This window comes from Jatropha curcas, chromosome 11 (genome assembly GCF_041381405.1).
Source record: "Jatropha curcas cultivar XTBG-Jc1 chromosome 11, XTBG_Jcur_1.0, whole genome shotgun sequence".
Classification (NCBI taxonomy): domain Eukaryota; kingdom Viridiplantae; phylum Streptophyta; class Magnoliopsida; order Malpighiales; family Euphorbiaceae; genus Jatropha; species Jatropha curcas.
In genome coordinates, this window is record NC_143161.1 from 15,442,997 (window position 1) to 15,461,681 (window position 18,685).

General features: G+C 42.6%; 1 non-coding gene across 1 annotated transcript; it reads left to right on the plus strand.

The window, feature by feature from the left end:
* The first annotated feature begins 976 nt into the window (after nucleotides 1–976).
* Nucleotides 977–1,082, plus strand: LOC149492627 (small nucleolar RNA R71). Its single transcript, XR_016319055.1, has one exon. It is a non-coding gene; the product is annotated as a small nucleolar RNA R71 (small nucleolar RNA).
* The last annotated feature ends 17,603 nt before the right edge of the window (nucleotides 1,083–18,685 follow it).

Genomic DNA, 18,685 nt, shown 5'->3' on the forward strand with positions numbered 1-18,685 from the left:
CTTATGTTCATTCTGCATGAGTATGAGCCTTAACGAAAAATGAAATTTTATTATTGCTATAAAAGAATGAAGACATATTTGTATTTATAATCTTCTCATTGCTTTCAAAGTATTTGAAAGCGATTTCGGTATTTATATAGTTGAGTAATTTAAGTTTTGCCTTGGCTATTATTGTTAATTAAATTGTTGGTTATTTAGCACCACTGAGTCTTCCACTCAGCGCGTTGATTTTTATCACGCGCAGGTTAGGAGCGGAGGGTGTTCTTCAAGACCAGAGGACGAGCAATCACATTTTGGGTAGGATATTTTGTAAATGGTGATTTTTGGCATGCATATAAATATTGTGTTGTGAAGGTTGGATATAATAAGTTTGTCATGTATTAAGAGTTATGATTATTTAAGGAAATAACATCTTATTATATTTTTGGTGTATGATGATTATAGATTCCTTGAAAAGAATGTGTTTCGAATATTATGCGTATGTTGATGGATATTTAGAAGTGCTTGTGGTATGTTGTGTTGAATTGGAGTTTTGGGGGTTTGGAGAAAATTGGAAGTGTGTATATTTTCTTTGTGTGGCAAGTTAATTTTTAGGGGAAACTCTTGCGAAATTTTCGTAGGAATTTCCTTAAACATTATTTTTGTAAAAAAAATAAAAAAAAACAAAATGTTAATTACTTGCCTCCTTATGAAAATTTAACTACTTCTAATTTGTGATCTAGCTTTTATAGTGACATAAGATGGTGCTCCGGCACCGATTGTGGCATCCACCGTCTGGTTCTCCGGGATTGGTCGGTGGGTGTTACATTTTGTGGTATCAGAGCATAGGTTTAGACGATTCTAGGAGATATGATTTGGTATGAGAGTTTATCCGCTCTGGAGTAATGATATAAGTGATTTAAGTTAAATACATGCCATATTTTTGTGTTAGGAGATAATGCATTATAGAAAGTTTATACCTGTAGCCACTTGGGCAAACTGTGATGAGGGCACTTTCTTAACAAGTCCTTGAATCTTTCCCAAGCTTCATACAGGCTCTCTTGATCATGATGAGCAAATGTCATTATCTCATTGCGCAACTTGGTAGTTTTTGAAGATGGAAAGAATTTAGCTAGAAATTTTTGAGCTAATTCATCCCATGTTGTGAAACTCCCAGCAGGACACGATTGTAACCAAGACCTTGCCTTATCCCTAAGAGTAAAGGGAAAAAGTCTCAGCTTGATTGCATCTTCAGAAACACCATTCTGTTTGAAAGTGTCACAAATTTCCAGAAAATTTGTGATATGATCATTAGGATCTTCACTAGGCAAACCCCCATATTGGATCGAGGTAGAGAGCATTTGGATGATTGCAGGTTTAATCTCAAAATTATTAGCTTCTACCCTAGGTCTTGTAATACTTGAGGTTGTCCCATTCAGATTAGGTGTTGTGTAATCCCTTAAGGTACGGACCGGATGTTGAAGTGGGGGTCCGACTATATTCTCGTTCTCGTTTTCGTTTTCATTTTCGTTGGCCATGTCTGCTTGTTGTTCGAGTTTTATTTCTCGTGCTTTTCTTACAGCATTGTGCCTACGAAGAGTTCTTTCAATTTCTGGATCAAAGACTAGAGGTTCAGTCTTCCTTGATCTTCTTTGCATAAAACACCTGGAATAGTTCTTAAAAGAAAATTAACTAAAAACAAAAGAGTGTCTAAATTAACAATAGGGTAATTCGTATTGATATTGATATGCCAATCCCCGGCAACGGCGCCAAAAACTTGACAGTGATTTTTGCAAGTGTACGAAATCGCAACAAGTAATATAGGGAAAGAGAGTATCGTATCCACAGGGATTGTATATCAATTACCAAAATTATGTTAACCTATTATTATTTAAACAATAATAAGAGAGAATTGCTATAAGGAAAAATAAATTTGAAAGTAAAAAAAAAACATAAAGAGATCAAGTACAAAATTTAGGTGAAAAGAAATCAGGGAATTCAACTACTAGGGAATTTGATTTCACTTAATTTTATCCAGCTTATTCTATTAGTTCATTAATCAATTTTAATTGTTCAAGAAGGAGAAACGACCCTAGAGTCACTAACAAGCTCTCCCGATGTATTGTTAGCTGTTCTAATCTAGTATAATTACCTGTCTTCCAATACTGAAATTAAACTTAAATCAGATCCTTGGGTTTTGTGGTTGTTTTGTGAGTTCATAACCTAATAATCATTAACTTATGAAAACCCCCCTTCAGTCAAACCATATAGCTTCCGCGTCAAGTTATTATTCTCAAGTAAATTATTATCTTTTTCATATCAATAACCCTTCTCCCGATAGTGATTATTGAAATAACTCAATCCATGGGAAATTTTCTGCCTGGAAGCTTTAAGCACAATAATAAGTTATAACAAGAACAATGAAAAATAAATCTAATATTATAAATTGGAATCGAATTAAGTTACATCAAATCCCTAGTATAAAAGTTTAGCTGGACATAGTAATTAAATAAAACTCAATCATACTTGAATCATTCATCATATTTAAAGATAACAGTGAGAAAACAAACAAGATGAAGAGTTTAGAAATAAAAACTGAATCACAGCTATTTGGATGGCTTCCTTGATTCTTGGCACGGATCTTGGAGGCTTGAAGTCTTTCAGAGAGAGAGAATTATGTAGAGAATAACACAAAAATGAGATCCCTAGCACTGAGAAGTTTCCCTCTTTATATAGAGCTCCTGAAGGTAAGTCTGACTCCTTTTAGGAAATAGAATCCTTATTTAGTGCAAAATCTTCTATAGGAGATCATGACTGTTTAGGCTTTGGATTTCTTCTTAATTAGGACTCCTTTCTCTCCCAAAATAGGTCTAGGTCTTGTTTAGTATGTTTAGGAAACTCTACGAGGCGGGCCCATGTGAGGAAAAGATGGATTTGCGTATTTAGTTCTCGCTAGTTCTGTCTGCGTAGCACGGGCGTGCCATAGTGCACGGGCTGGGTGTGCTTTAGTCTGGAAGTCTGGCTAGTGAAGCACGGGGTGTTCTAGGCAAGCACACCTGATGAATCCTTAAGGCACGGGCATGCCACATAGCACAGGCAGGGCGTGCTTGCTTCTGTCACTCCCGCCTGAAATTGTCATGGGCGTGCTAGGCATTGACACGCCCTAGATCCCATTATGGCACGGCCGTGCTTTTTGGCACCACCCTGGCCGTGCTTTCTTCTATCTCTCCTTTGATTTCCTTAGCTTTTAGCACGGTTGTGCCTTCTAGCACGGCCTGGGGGTGCTAGAGGCTGAGTGTCTTGCCTTGAAATGTTCTTTTCTGTGCCAAATTCCTACAATTTTCTCTTAGATCAAGAGGATTAAGAATCAAGGAAGCTTTGAACAAAATTATACTAGAATTGAATTTAAAATCAAATTAAACTAATAAAACTTACTAAAATTCTAATAAAAACTATATTAAAAACACTATAAAATTAACACCTATCAGCCCTTAATCAATCACTCTGGCGACAAATCGCCTAACCAATCTTTGGCAACAAATTGCCTAATCAAATATCAACTTTTGGCACAAATACCTTAATCAACCATTTTGGCGATAAATAGCCCAAACATCAATTTTTGGCAATAAATTGCCCAATCAAACACCTTTTGGCAACAAATGCCTAAAACAAAAAATCAATCAATCTTTGGCAAAAATGCCTAAAAAAATGCACGAAGCATGCACACACTCATGCATGAAGCATACCCCCTTCAAAATGCCTTTGAATAGGCTTTATCGAACTACGTCGGCTTTGATCTCTCATTCAAACGAGAGTACGTAGGCACGTTCGGGATTCAACTCTAAGCGGCAAGTCGAAATCACCAAAACACTTTACTGGTCCAATTGCATCAATTTACCTTGCAAGGCATTTACACTTAGGTTAGTTAATCAGCATGACATAGTCTCGGGATCCACCTCGGATTCGTAGATTGTGCCTTAAACTTTGGGGTAATTAATCTAGACTTAGGTTAATTAAAATTGGAGTCATTTAGGGTTCTTTTTTAGTTTTCCCTTATAAAAATAAACTAGGTGGCAACTTCATAAAACACACATGTGAGCATACCTCATTCTAGCATAATTTTGCCTTCGGGGGAGGGTTCACAATTTCGTGACTCTGCTAGGGATTTATGTAATCATTTTGCATAAAGTGGACTACAATTACTGCATCAACTAACCTGCCCTTCTTTGGGTATTATTTTGTTGTGCTTTGTTTTGTAGGGTACCCTAACACGAATCAAGTGTTCTTTCTTTAAGAATACTTGATAAGGAAATTTAGACTTAATTGTAAAATTTAATGAAAACATTTAAATTTGTTGATTTATTTGCACGATTAAGAATCTTTTTCTCCATTGCATAAAAAATGAATTTCAAATGAATTTCTTCTCTTCTGTTCAAACTTCTGAGTCTGGATAGCGAGCAGCGCTGATCGGCAGGTCTCCTTGATTATGTCGACGGATAGCCAAAGCGTCCTCCCTGTTATCGCAAACCATCCCTAATCCTTTTGGGGGTGGCCCATGAGTATGCGTACTGTTGGACCCATGCGAAACTCTTTGTTTCACATGTGGTTAGGTATATCTTTACTCAAGGTTCAGGGGTCCCTTAATAAGCCAATTTTCTATTTGTGTCATAGCCTATAGAACCTATCCTTTAGGGCTGTATGCACCCAATGATGTGAATCATATCATTAAAACGAATTATGACGTGATATTGTGCGCATTCATGACATATCATTTCATAAACATTAAAACCATTAAAAAGAACACAAAATATTCTTTTTAGTCATGTACAATTGGACAAAGGAGTCGATCTACCTCACATTCAACTCCTCTGATACAGAATACTACCCATTGTACCTTAATCCAGTTACCCTTATCCTTACAGGTACCCACTGTTCGAGTGCCTACCCAAGTTCCAGTCACACCTACAGTGCCATCACCAACCTCACCAGCTTCACCAGCTTCACCAACTTCACCTGCAATCCAAATGGCATCACTTTCTGACATCCAAAATCTCATGGAACAATTGGAAGCTAGAATGGAGGCTAGAATGAATGAGGCATTAGCTGCCCAGAGAACTGCCCTAATAGATGAACTAGGTAGTGGTAATGGAAATGGGGCTTCCACTGTGGGAAGGGATCCTGCTACCCCCAATCAGGGACCTGCTGCTCCACCGACGTCCTCAAACCCTGCCCTTAACCTGGATGACATGCCCTCCAGAACTGCTACTGGGCTAGAAGCTCAGAAAATGAAAGAAAAACTGGAACTCTTGGAAAGGTCAATCACTGCCCTTAAAACACATAAGGAAGTGGTGGACATGGACTCCTTGTCCTTGTTCCCTGAAGCAAGATTGCTGACAAAGTTCAAGATGCCTAACATGGACAAGTTTGATGGAACAATTTGTCCCAAAACGCACCTGAAAATGTATGTGGGTGCCCTCAACCCGTTTGGCTTGAACAGGGAGCTCCTTGCTCAGTTGTTTCAACAATCTCTGACTGGTGCTGCTTTGAGATGGTTTGTCAGCCTGGATCGGACTAAAATGAAGACCTGGGAAGACATTTGCAATGCGTTTAACACGCAGTACCACTATAATATAGAGGTGGATGTTACTCGGAGAGAACTGGAAACCACCAAACAAAAGAGCAACGAACCCTTTTCCTCGTTCTTTACGAGGTGGAGGGCCAAGGCCGCCCAAATGATCAATCGACCTTCAGAACAAGAACAGGCAGACATAATCATCAAAAATCTGCTGCCTGTCTACCAACAACAACTGCAAACTCAGTACCTACCAACGTTTCAGTCGCTCATCGCTACTGCAACCAAGGTAGAGGATTTAATCCAAATGGGTCAACTGAAAGAAAACTCAGGTACCTCAAAATATAAGAAGCCTAGCCAAGCTAGCAAAGTTCACGAAGTGGCAAGTATCACCCCCACGAATCCTTTACGTGTGGGGAATATGAGAAATGGCAGCCAGTCGAGGAGGACTTACACTGATCTCGGGATGCCAATCCTTTTTGTATTCAGAGAGGCTGTCAAGGCAAATTACGTTAAGCCTTTGGAAGCAAGGCCACCACCCAACCCATTGCTGAGGAACTATAGGGCTGATGAATACTGTGAGTACCATCAGGGTAACGGGCACAAGACTGAAGCATGCTGGACGCTTAAGAACCGCATCTAAGACCTAGTGGATAACGGTTCAATCATTCCAAAGAGTAAGTCAAATATTAGCACTAATCCTTTACCAAATCACGAGATAAATGCTATCGTTGCTGACCAGGAATTGATCGATCCTTTCGAACTATTCCTAGAAATGAATGACATCTGTGTCCTGGACCTGAATGACTTATCTGAAGAGGTCGATGTAATGACCAGGAGTGGGAGACAGTATGAACCAATAGTTCTGGATAAAGTCCAAAATTAGCCCTACCAGAGGGCAACTGAGCCAAAGGAAGACCCGATACTTTCACAGTTAAAAAAGACCCATCGCCAATTTGGGAACTTCTGGCATCATCTTTCCCTCATTGCCAAGCTCTTTGCAAGTCCTTGAGTCAGCTACAAACATCGGTGGAGGTTAGCCCTGAAGTGCTAGTATCCACCCTTACACAAGCATCCAAGATGCAAAGCATTGGGTTTTCTGACGATGACTTGCCCAAGGAAGGAGGCAGTCAAAATGATGCACTCTACGTTACTGTTCAGACTAGAGAAAAGATTGTGCCCATGGTTCTCATTGACAATGGGTCAGCATTGAATGTCTGCCCCACTAAGGGTAGCTAGCTGTCTGGGGTTGGAGGAAGCAGATTTCAGTCCATCGGACCAGATAGTCAAAGCTTATGACAGCACCTGGAGGGAAGTGTTGGGGGTTGCTACATTAAAATTAGCAATTGGGCCAGCTATGATGGAGGTCCCGTTCCAAGTAATTGATGTGCCTACCAGTTTCAACCTACTCCTGGGATAACCATAGATACATCATACTAAGGCAGTGCCCTCTTCTCTGCATCAAAAGGTCAAGTTTCCTTACGAGGGCAAAGTTATAACTATTCAGGGGGATGACTATAGCCAACTGAAGAAGACAAAGGGCCAGCCTCTCTTTGAGGTCAACCCTGAGAATGCCAACCTGCCCCTCTCAGGATTTCAATATGACACAGTACAGTGCATAGAGGAAAAAACTGCAAACGCTCAAATTCTCTTTGATTTCGGGACGATGCAAATAAACTGCATGGTTCCTTTAATGCTGAAAATGTCCTACCTGCCGGGAATGGTTATGGCAAGGTCCGGAAAGACATACCCCACAGTACAAGCTTGGGAGTGTCCGGTGAACAAAGGGACCTTTGGGCTAGGTTATGAGCCCACTGATGAAGACCTTGCTGGAAGGACCAGGGGAAGAAAGAAGAAGGGTATACAGATGCGGCCTTAATTTTTGACTTTGAATAGTCATTTCTGCAAACCGGGAGAAACAATTCCTTATTGTAGCTTCCAGGAACCATTCTACTGCCTGACAGCTAAGAAAATGCTGCTCGGGCTAGAAATATTTGCTGATGTCTAGGACAACAAGCCAGAGGCAATAACCGAGCTAGAGATAGAAGATCTCATGCAGCCCAGTCTCTTTGACGAGGTTGCAGTTATTACTAGTAATGATGGGAACCAAGATTTGCTGAGCCTGATCAAGCCAAATAAAGGGCCTCTCACCAACTGGTATACCGAGGAGGAGCGCGCTGCTGACAAAACCCTTCCCGAGCCAAACCTAGAGTCTGGACCTGATGTCAAGTCCTGTACTGAGTCTGAGTTTGACCCTGAGTCTAAAATCGAGTCAGAGTCCAGTTCCGAGTCTTCTGTATCGGATTTGGAAAATCCGGATTTTAAATTTGATGTAATTTTTGAGGACAATTCTGTCCTTATCAATAAAAGCTTACAGATCATTGGTTACCCTGCGTGTCAATCTTTCCAAGCATATCCTAGGAAAAATAATGAAAAAGAAATAAATGAAATAAAAAATGAAAAAGAGAAAATAATCATTGGCAAAGAAAAAAATGAGCATACATACATTGCATCTGACTGTATGAACAGGGAACAGATCATTGAATGCTTGAAGAAGTTTGCCGATTGCTTCATGTGGAAGGCTAGTGACATCACGGGGATTGACCCAGCAATAACAGTACATAAGATTCTAGTGTACCCCGAGGCTAAGCCGGTAAAACAGAAGCTAAGGAGGCTGAAAACAGAATTGTCCTTGAAAATCAAGGAGGAAGTAGCTAAGCAATTGGAAAACAAGTTCATGGAGCCCATTGCCTACCCAACATGGTTAGCAAACATAGTGCCGGTTCCTAAGAAGGATGGAAAGGTGCGAATGTGTGTCGATTACCGGGATCTGAATAAAGCATGTCCGAAGGATGATTTTCCTTTGCCTCATATTGACTTGTTGGTTGACCGAATGGCTGGACACGAGATGGTCTCCTTGATTGATCTTGCTGTCGGGTACAATCAGATGATGATGCATTTGCCAGACAAAGAGAAGATGGCATTCATCACAGAGTGGGGAACCTACTGCTATAAGGTCATGCCTTTTGGGCTCAAAAATGCCAGGGCAACTTATCAAAGAATGGCAACAACTATCTTCCACGACATGATTCATAAAGAAGTTGAGGTGTATGTGGACGACATGGTTGTTAAATCGAAAACAGCTGAAGAACATACCACAGCACTTGAGAAGTTCTTTGTTAGGCTTCGAAAGTACAATTTAAAGCTCAACCCGGCAAAATGTCTATTTGGAGCTACATCCGGAGTATTTCTGGGGCATATGGTCAGCCGGAAAGGCATAGAGATTGACCCTTCAAAAGCCAAAGCCATTTTGGAAATGCCAGCACCAAAGACGGAAAAGGAAGTTCGGGGTTTCCTGGGAAGGCTACAGTACATCAGCCGGTTCATTAATCAATTGGCCGATACTTGTGGTCCGATCTTCAAATTACTCAGGAAAGGGGTATCCGTCGAATGGAACGAAGATTGTCAGAAAGCCTTTGATCAGGTCAAACAGTATTTACTATCTCCGCCAGTTTTGCAACCACCAAGGCTAGGAAAACCTTTGCTATTGTACCTATCAGTGACAGAAGAAGCGATGGGTGCAATGCTAGCTCAACAAGCAGAAGACATCAGGGTAGAAAATGTCGTGTACTACCTTAGCAAAAGGATGCTAGACCATGAGCTGAAGTATAATAAGATAGAGAAGTTATGTCTGGCTCCAGTTTGGGCTTGTACAAAGCTGCAGCACTACCTTTCATCCTATACCGCATATGTTATCTCTGAATCGAACCCCTTGAAATTCCTTATGGAGAGGCCGGTTCTTGACAGTAAGATGGCTAAGTGGGTGTCAGTGCTCGCAGCCTATGACTTGAAATTTGTACAACAGAAGGCAGTAAAAGGAGGAGCCTTGGCTGACAAATTAGCGGAACTGCCTGTGGAAGACGAAATGAAAGAAGTGGAGTTTCCCGACGAAGATCTCTTGAACGTGGAAAATGACGTTTGGGAGATGTATTTTGATGGAGCTTCGAATTATCACGGAAATGGAATTGGAGTCGTGTTCAAAACTCCTTGTGGAGAATACGTCCCAATCGCAGTCAAGTTAGATTTCGACTGCACCAACAATGAAGCCGAGTATGAAGCTTGCATTAAGGGGTTAGAATCGGCCCTGGAAAAAGAGATAAAAGTCCTTAGGGATTCAGGGATTCCAATTTAATAGTCTCCCAAGCTCTAAGGAAGTGGAAAATTAAGGAAGAGCATTTGGTTCCTGTGAACCCCTCCCCAAAATATCAAATGCAATATGAAGGCATGTGACTAAGGAAGAAATGCACGTGATGTGTGAGTCGCCACCTTGTTTAATTGTTTCAGGGTAAACTAGGAAAAAACCCTAAGTGACTCCATTTTTAATTAACCTAGTTACTAGATTAATTACCCAATGTCTAAAGCATGGTGTGCAAACCCGAGATGGATCCCGAGACTATGTCATGCTGATAAACTAACCATGAATGAATGCTTGAATGCTTTGCAAGGTAAATGATGTGATTGGACCAAATAAAAGGTTTATGTGATTTTGACTTGCCGCTCGGGGTTAAATCCCAAACGTGCCTACGTACTTCCGTTTGAATGGAAGATCAAAGTCGACGTAGTTCGATACGCCTCTTTTTAGAGGGCTTTGAATGGGATGCTTTATGCATGAGTGTGTGTATGCTCCGTGCATTTTGTTTAGGCTTTTTGCCAAAAGACTGATTGATTTAGGCACTTGGTGCCAAAATGTTGATTTTGAGGCTTTTAGCCAAAAGAGTTTAATTTGGGCTTATTCTTGCCAAAAGATTGATTTTTTAAGGCATTTGTGCCAAAACGAATTGTTTTAAGGCTTTTAAAGCCAAAATATTGGTTTAGGCACTTAATTTGCCAAATGATATTAATTGGGCGATTATCGCCTAAATGGATTGATTTAAGGCAGTTTATTTGCCAAAAAAAATTGTTCGAAGGCTTTTAGCCAAAGAAATTTAATTTAAGCGATTTGTCGCTACAAAAAGGTTAATCTTCACTTATAGGCGATTTGTTTGCCTAAAGTGATTAATTAAAGGCTTTTAGCCAAATTTTGATTTAAGCGGTTTGTCGCTATGAGAACGAAATCAATTCTCACTTATAGGCAATTTGTTTGCCTAAAGTGATTAATTAAAGGCTTTTAGCCAAAATATTGCTTGAAGCGATTTGTCGCTATGGAAAAGAATCAATTCTCACTTATAGGCAATTTGTTTGCCTAAAGTGATTAATTAAATTGAAATATAGGCAATTTATTGCCATAAAAAGAAAAAGTGTTTAATCAGGGCCTTTTAGTCACAATTATTGATTAATTAGACTTAGGCAAAAAAAAAAACTGTTCGAAATAAGGCACTTTCACCATAGTTATTGATTAACTAGGCTTTTAGCCAATATTGTCGAATTTAAGCTTTAATATCGCGATTATTAATTAACCGGGCACTTAAGCTTAATTTTATTTATTTAAGACCATTTTATTTGCCTGGTGGATGATATGAATGCATTTATGCCGTTATAGAATTTAGGCGGAGTAGAAGAGAAGCATGCATGAAGTGCTAAAATTAAATAGGCAGAGTTTTGTTTACATACCTGATTTAATCGTCGACCGCTTCTTAACTCCAGGTTAAGCTCCTCGTTAAGGGAATTAATTTTAATTTAATTTTAAGTGACCAGGTATCACAACAATAAAATAAAATTAAAACTAAAAAAAATGCAAGAAAGCAGTAAAGAATCGCAAAGAGCGTAGGGAGAAGGAGCGTCCGTCAACACAGACTGAGTGAGTAAAATGGAGCCCCGGGGCCTCTTTTTATAGGAAAAAAAACGCACCCCGGGCGCGCCTGCCCGCCCTCGAGGGCGGGCGTGCCCGCCTAAGAGAGCGGGCGTGCCCGCCCATGCTGGGCGGGCGTGTCCGCCCAAGCTGGGCGGGTGTGCCCGCCCATTCTGGGCGGGCGTGTCCGCCCAAGCTGGGCGGGCATGCCCGCCTGGCTTGGGCGGGTGTGCCCGCCCAAGCTGGGCGGGCGTGTCCGCCCAAGCTGGGCGGGTGTGCCCGCCCATGCTGGGCGGGCGTGTCCGCCCAAGCTGGGCGGGCCTGCCCGCCTGGCTTGGGCGGGTATGCCCGCCCATGCTGGGCGGGCGTGTCCGCCCAAGCTGGGCGGGTGTGCCCGCCTGGCTTGGGCGGGTATGCCCGCCGATGCTGGGCGGGCACGTGTGCCTTTTCTCCTTATTATTCCGGAGGCTTTTCCGGGAGTTCCGGATCTCGGAAAAATATTCCGAGACCAGTTCCGTGATCCTCGTAATTTTTCGGACATTTCAAGTACCATATTGGCACACTTCCGGTGAACTTTTTTGAATGACCTCCGGTCCGACCGGACTGTTTGCAGTCCGAAAAAAATGGCTCTTTGAGCCTCAAAATTTGAGTATTCACAATTGCCCCCCACTGACTATCATAAAAAATGATTTATGGGAGTCGGTGGTTGTCTGAAACACAAATTTTGGAGGCGAAAATCGGACGCGTCCAAAAGACCCGCCTCTTGGCTATTTGCTTATAAATAGCTCAAAAACTCATTACTTCATTCATTCTCCACTCTCCAAATCAAAAGAGCTCTCTCAAATTCTCTCAAATTTTCTCATCATGGTTTCCCCGAGCCATAGCAGCGGTGAGGATCTCCTGGAGTCTCTGGGAATCTCTGTTGACGATGCCAATCTTACGGCGGACGCTGACAATCATGCTTCCATGACCGGCGTCTTTGCCCAGGTAAGCTCCCTTCGCTTCTGTATATTTGGGCCTTAGGCCAAGTGTGAATTTTTTGGGCTTTAGGCCAAATTATGATTTTTCGGGCCTTAGGCCAAATTATGATTTTTTTTTTTTTTTTTTTTTTGGGCCTTAGGCCAAATCGTGATTTTTTGGGCCTTAGGCCAAATTATGATTTTTGGGCCTTAGGCCAAATCGTGATTGAATCTTACCACTTTTATTAGTATGGTACTGGGGGAGGATTAGGATATCTTTTAGTTAGGAACCAAAGGATAACCTTAAACTGTTTTACCTTCTAGGACGCATATATAAGGCTGGACGTGGGCGAGTCCTCTATTGCTGAGATCCCATTTGACATACTTGATCCTAATAACCCGGTCGGAGCCATCATTGACCCCTCTCACCTGGGCTTCTTAAGAAATCTCGAGCTGGGTAGGCAGAATTACAAAAGTTTACTGGGCGCGTTGGCTGAGAGATGGTGGGACACCACCAACACTTTCCACTTCTCTTGGGGCGAGATGACGATGACCCCAACTGACTTTTCATTGATTTCTGGGATTCCTTTTGGTACTCAGCCGATCGAGCTGTATGACGATTGGAGGACTGCGGTTACCCCCGACCGAATGACGGAGCTGATAGGGATTGACCTTCCCCGGATTGTTAGACCCAGCCATTCCTCCCCCGATCTGAGTGTTTCGAGGCACTGGTTATCCTCCCAAGCTCCTAGCATTTATGCTCGACATAGACAGGGAGAGCTAACAGCGACTCAGGTAGCTAGATTCACTCTGCTGCTGCTGTTTGCTTCGTCTTTTTGGTCTAACAGAAAAGAGAAGTTTAATCCCTCTATACTGAGGAGTTTGGAGGACTTGGCCCACCTCTCTGAGTATGACTGGGCTGGTGCTATTCTGAGCCGCATGTATGATGACATGTGCGATATGAGTCGAGGCCACTGCAGGCTCAGTGGGACCTACTATTTCTGGGAGGTAATGTAAAGAACATATCCTCATTCTGTGCCCCCTTTTTTATTATTAATCCTTTCCTTCCTTGTGCAGACTTGGGCCTTTGAGTATTTCCCCTCTATCCGCCCTGAGCTGGCCCGTACTGATCTTGGGCTAGGGTTGGTACCTTTAGCTTGGAGATGGTACCGAGCTAACCAACAGTCTGTTCTACGCCGACAGTCTTTGGGAGATCTGCGGAGCTTCTTCGATACTTGTTCCATAGGGCAGGCGAGTGCATTCCTAATTTCTCTTGGTTGGGCACGAGGTGAAAGTTGGGTATGTTAAGTCGTTTGAGAACTTGTTTCGGTTTAGCCGGCCACAGGCTAAGGCTATGATTGTGGATGACCAGAAGGCGATTCTGCTACCCCTGATTGATGAATTTTCAGAGACTTGCTTGGACGATCCTGACCGGATGAGGCTGAGGATGCGGGCCCTGGTTTTTTGCTTGTTGGCTGGTTTCTTATTCAACCGTGACCCGGGTTTTGGAGACTTGCGGCTTTGCCCTATGGTTTGGCAAATGGAGGATATGGGTTGCATTGGCGGTATTGTGCTGGCTGAGACCATTAGAAGTCTTGACAGAGCTGCTTTAGGGTTCGATGATTGGACTGTTTCCCCCATCATTCTCCAGGTATTTTTCTATTATCCTACCTCATTCTTCCTCTTCCTCTTCTTTTTTTCTTATAATGGAAAAGATCCATTATTCAGGTTTGGTTGAGGGATCACCTTCAAGTAGTGGCTGCTCCAACCTCCCTTCCTTACAATCCTTCTCAATATCGCATGCGGAAAATCTTGCTCTCCCACCCTTCTATTAAAACATGGACTTCATGGCTGGTTGAATTGGGTCCAAATGAGATACTGTGGTTCGTCCCTTGGTATAATATCAACTGCTTTATTCAGGTCAGCTTCCGCCATTCTCGGGTTTACCTCCTAGGCCTCACACACTGTACTTGGTACTGCGCTTCGCGCGTTCTGAGGCAGATGGGGATAGATCAGACTGTCCCTATTATGGATGACATTTCAGCTGATTCTGCGATTACTGCTGGTGTTACCCGAGCTGTTCTTAAAGCTTGGGTTAGAGATCACCGTATGGTTAGACCTTTACCTGATCCTACCAGCGTTCAGACTTCTCTCGAGTACCGGGCCTGGTTCATTACTACTGTCTGGCCAATTGAGAGACCAAGGAGGACTGCACTGCTGAGCGTACTCGAAGGTTGGGTTCAAGCTGATGCTGAGGATGAGGTTGGGACTGGTGAGGAGATCGTGCTGGCTCCTCGGACAGGCAAGGCTGGTTCGGTAGAAGACTCAGAGGATGCCGCTCCACGGAGGTGGCGGGATACCTAGACTTCTATAGACTTATGATTTTTTTGGGTTTATTTCTGGATGTATGCTTTGCCTTTTTTGGCTTTTTACTTGAGACTTTGGTTTAGACTTTATTATTTATTGGAATCTTTTGCTTTCTGCTTGATTTGAACTGCTTGCTTGAATTATGAATGTCATTTGTCTTTCAAACTTTCCAAGCATTTTCCAACTTTATTATTTTTTTTTTTTTTAAGCTCTAAGTTTTGCCTAAGCCGCCCTTTCGGGTTTTCAACTTAGCGAGCTACCCATTTTTGCCTAAGCTGCCCTTTTCGGGTTTTCAACTTAGCGGGCCCCGAATTTTGCCTAAGTCGCCCTTTCGGGTTTTCGACTTAGCGGGTTTTTCTTTCTTTCTCTTTTTTTCTTCTTTTTTTTTTGTTATTGGCAAAGAAGAAAAGAATTATGAAATGACTTTTTTTTTTATTAATGTTTAGACCGCGCCCAATGAAGGCTGCCTACATATCTCCGATATATAATTTCTTTTTTCCGAAGAGAATCAGGTCTAAAGTAGTTCCTTTTACATTATGCAAATGATTACAATTACACAAAATACCTTTTCAACTGATCTAAATTACATGGATTTGTGAATTCCAAACCATCCAAATCAGTCAAGATGACGGCTCCGCCAGATAGTATCTTCTTCAACACATAGGGTCCAGCCCAATGAGGACGAAACTTCCCACGTGGGTCTATGATTGGCTGTCTAATTTCCTTTAGGACCAAACAACCCTCTTCCAGTTTACGGTCTTTGACCTTTTTATTGAAATGCCGGGCCATTCTTCTTTGATACACTTGAGTTTGGTGGATTGCTCGTAGTCGCTTTTCATCCATGCCCAAGAGTTGCAAATGATAATTCTTAACCCAATCTGCTTCGCTGATCTGGCTTTCCCGGATGATCCTCGCCGACTGAACTTCCAGCTCAATAGGTAATACTGCTTCCATGCCATATACTAAGGAATACGGGGTCGCCCCAGTAGGCGTTCTGATTGAAGTCCTATATCCCCATAAGGCATTTGGTAACTGTTCGTGCCAAGATCTATGCTTTTGAACTGTCTTCTGCAAAATGACCTTTATGGCCTTGTTTGCAGCCTCAACTGCCCCGTTCGTCTGTGGACGGTAGGGAGAGGACTTATGATGCTGGATCTTCTTTCGCTTCAGCAGGTCTGAAAACTCGTTTTGAAAATGAGATCCATTATCAGTGATAATCTCGAATGGTGTTCCATACCGACAAAGGATGTGGGTACGAACGAACTGTGCTGCCTTCTTGGCATTCAAAACCGAATAGGAGGCTGCCTCGATCCACTTTGTGAAATAATCAACAGCAACCAGGATAAATTGGTGGCCATTAGAGGCCTTCGGATGGATCTTTCCAATTATGTCTATGCCCCAGATTGCGAAAGGCCATGGTGAGGCTATGGGATTCAGATTGACCGGAGGCTGCCTTTGCAGTTTAGCGAAAATTTGACACTCGTGGCATTTCCGTGTGTGCCTCACGCAATCTTCGTTCATAGTTGACCAGTAATAACCCAGGTTCATAATTTTCCGAGCCAGGGCCATCCCATGCATGTGTGGACCAGATTCCCCATTATGTACGGAATCCATGATGGTTTGAGCCTCTTCTTCGTCAACGCACCTCAGGTGCAAGCCATTCCAACTTCTTTTATACAGAATTCCCTCAGTAAGGAAATATCCGGATGCTAACTGTCTCAATGTCCGTTGATCAGTTTTAGTGGATCCCTCCGGATAGGCTTCACCCTGAAGATAGTTCTGTATATCCCAGTACCAAGGCTTGTCATCCACCAAATTCATAACGTGTGCTGGCTGTTTCTGTAGCCGGACTGTCAGAGGTCGAATGACTTGGTCTCCCTCTACATTGACCATGGAGGCCAAAGTAGCTAGGGCATCGGCAAACTGATTCTTGGCTCGCGGTAAGTAGTGAAAAGATAATTCCTCAAATTGTTGAGCCAATTCGTCTAAGCGTTGTAGGTAAGGAACCAAACGCTCTTCCTTGATTTTCCACTTCCTTAGGGCCTGGGAGACTATCAGGTTGGAATCTCCGAAAACCCTAAGGATTTTTATTTCTTTTTCTAGGGCGGCTTCTAATCCCTTGATACAGGCTTCGTATTCGGCCTCATTATTGGTACAGTCGAAGTCTAGTTTAACTGCAATTGGGACGTACTCTCCACAAGGAGTTTTGAATACGACACCAACCCCATTTCCATGGTAGTTTGAAGCTCCATCAAAGTACATCTCCCAGACTTCTCTTTCCAAATTCAACAAGTCTTCATCAGGAAATTCCACCTCCGGCATTTGGTCTTCAACTGGCAGTTCTGCTAATTGGTCAGCCAAGGCTCCGCCTTTTACTGCCTTCCGTTGTACAAATTTTAGGTCATAAGCTGCAAGCACCGATACCCACTTTGCCATCTTACAGTCAAGGACCGGCCTTTCCATAAGGAATTTCAAGGGGTTCGATTCAGAAATAACGTGCGTAGTGTAAGACGAGAGGTAATGTTGCAGCTTTGTACATGCCCAGACCAGAGCCAAACACAGCTTCTCTATTTTATTATATTTCAATTCGTATTCTAGCATCCTCTTACTGAGGTAATACACGGCATTTTCTACCCTTGTATCTTCTGCCTGCTGAGCTAACATTGCACCCATAGCTTCTTCTGTCACTGATAGGTACAATAGCAAAGGCTTTCCTACCCTTGGTGGTTGTAAAACTGGTGGGGATAACAGGTATTGCTTGATTTGGTCGAAAGCTGCCTGACAATCCTCATTCCATTTGACTGCCACTCCTTTCCTAAGTAGCTTGAAAATTGGGCCACAGGTATCAGCCAACTGATTGATGAAACGGCTGATGTACTGTAGCCTTCCCAAGAAACCTCGGACTTCTTTTTCGGTCTTTGGTGCTGGCATTTCCAGAATAGCTTTGGCCTTTGAAGGGTCAATCTCTATGCCCTTCCGACTAACCATATGCCCCAGAAATACTCCGGACGTGGCTCCAAACAGACATTTCGCCGGGTTGAGCTTCAAATTATACTTTCGAAGTCTAAGGAAGAACTTCTCAAGTGCTGTTGTATGTTCTTCGGTTGTTTTTGACTTAACCACCATATCATCCACATACACTTCCACCTCCTTGTGAATCATGTCGTGAAAGATGGTCGTTGCCATTCTTTGATAGGTTGCCCCGGCATTTTTGAGCCCGAAGGGCATGACCCTATAGCAGTAGGTTCCCCATTCCGTGATGAATGCCGTCTTCTCTTTGTCTGGCAAATGCATCATTATTTGATTATACCCGACAGCAAGATCGGTCAAAGAGACCGTCTCGTGTCCAGCCATTCGGTCCACCAACAAGTCAATATGCGGCAGGGGGAAGTCGTCCTTCGGACATGCTCTATTCAAATCCCGATAATCCACACACATTCTGACTTTGCCATCTTTCTTCGGCACCGGCACAATATTTGCTAACCATGTTGGGTAGGCGATGGGTTCTATGAACTTATTCTCTAGCTGCTTGGCAACCTCCTCCTTGATTTTTAAGGACCATTCCGTCTTCAGTCTTCTGAGTTTTTGTTTCACCGGTTTGGCTTCCGGATATACCGGAATCTTGTGCACCACTATTGCTGGGTCAATTCCCGTGATGTCACTCGCCTTCCACATGAAACAATCGGCAAACTTCTTCAAACATTTACTGACCTGTTCCCTGTTCATGCAATCAGATGCAATGTGTGTATGTTCATTTTCTTCTTTGCCAATCATTATTTTTTCCTTTTCATTTTTTATTTCATTTATTTGATCATTTTTGCTTGGAAATGCTTGGAAAGATAGACACGCAGGGTAATCAAGAATTTGCAGACCTTTATTAATTATGACAGAATCGTCTTCAAAAGTTACATCAAGTTTGAAATCTGGATCTTCTAGATCCGACACAGACGACTCAGAACTGGAACTGGACTCTGACTCGGTTCCAGACTCGGGATCAGACTCAGACTCAGTACAGGACAT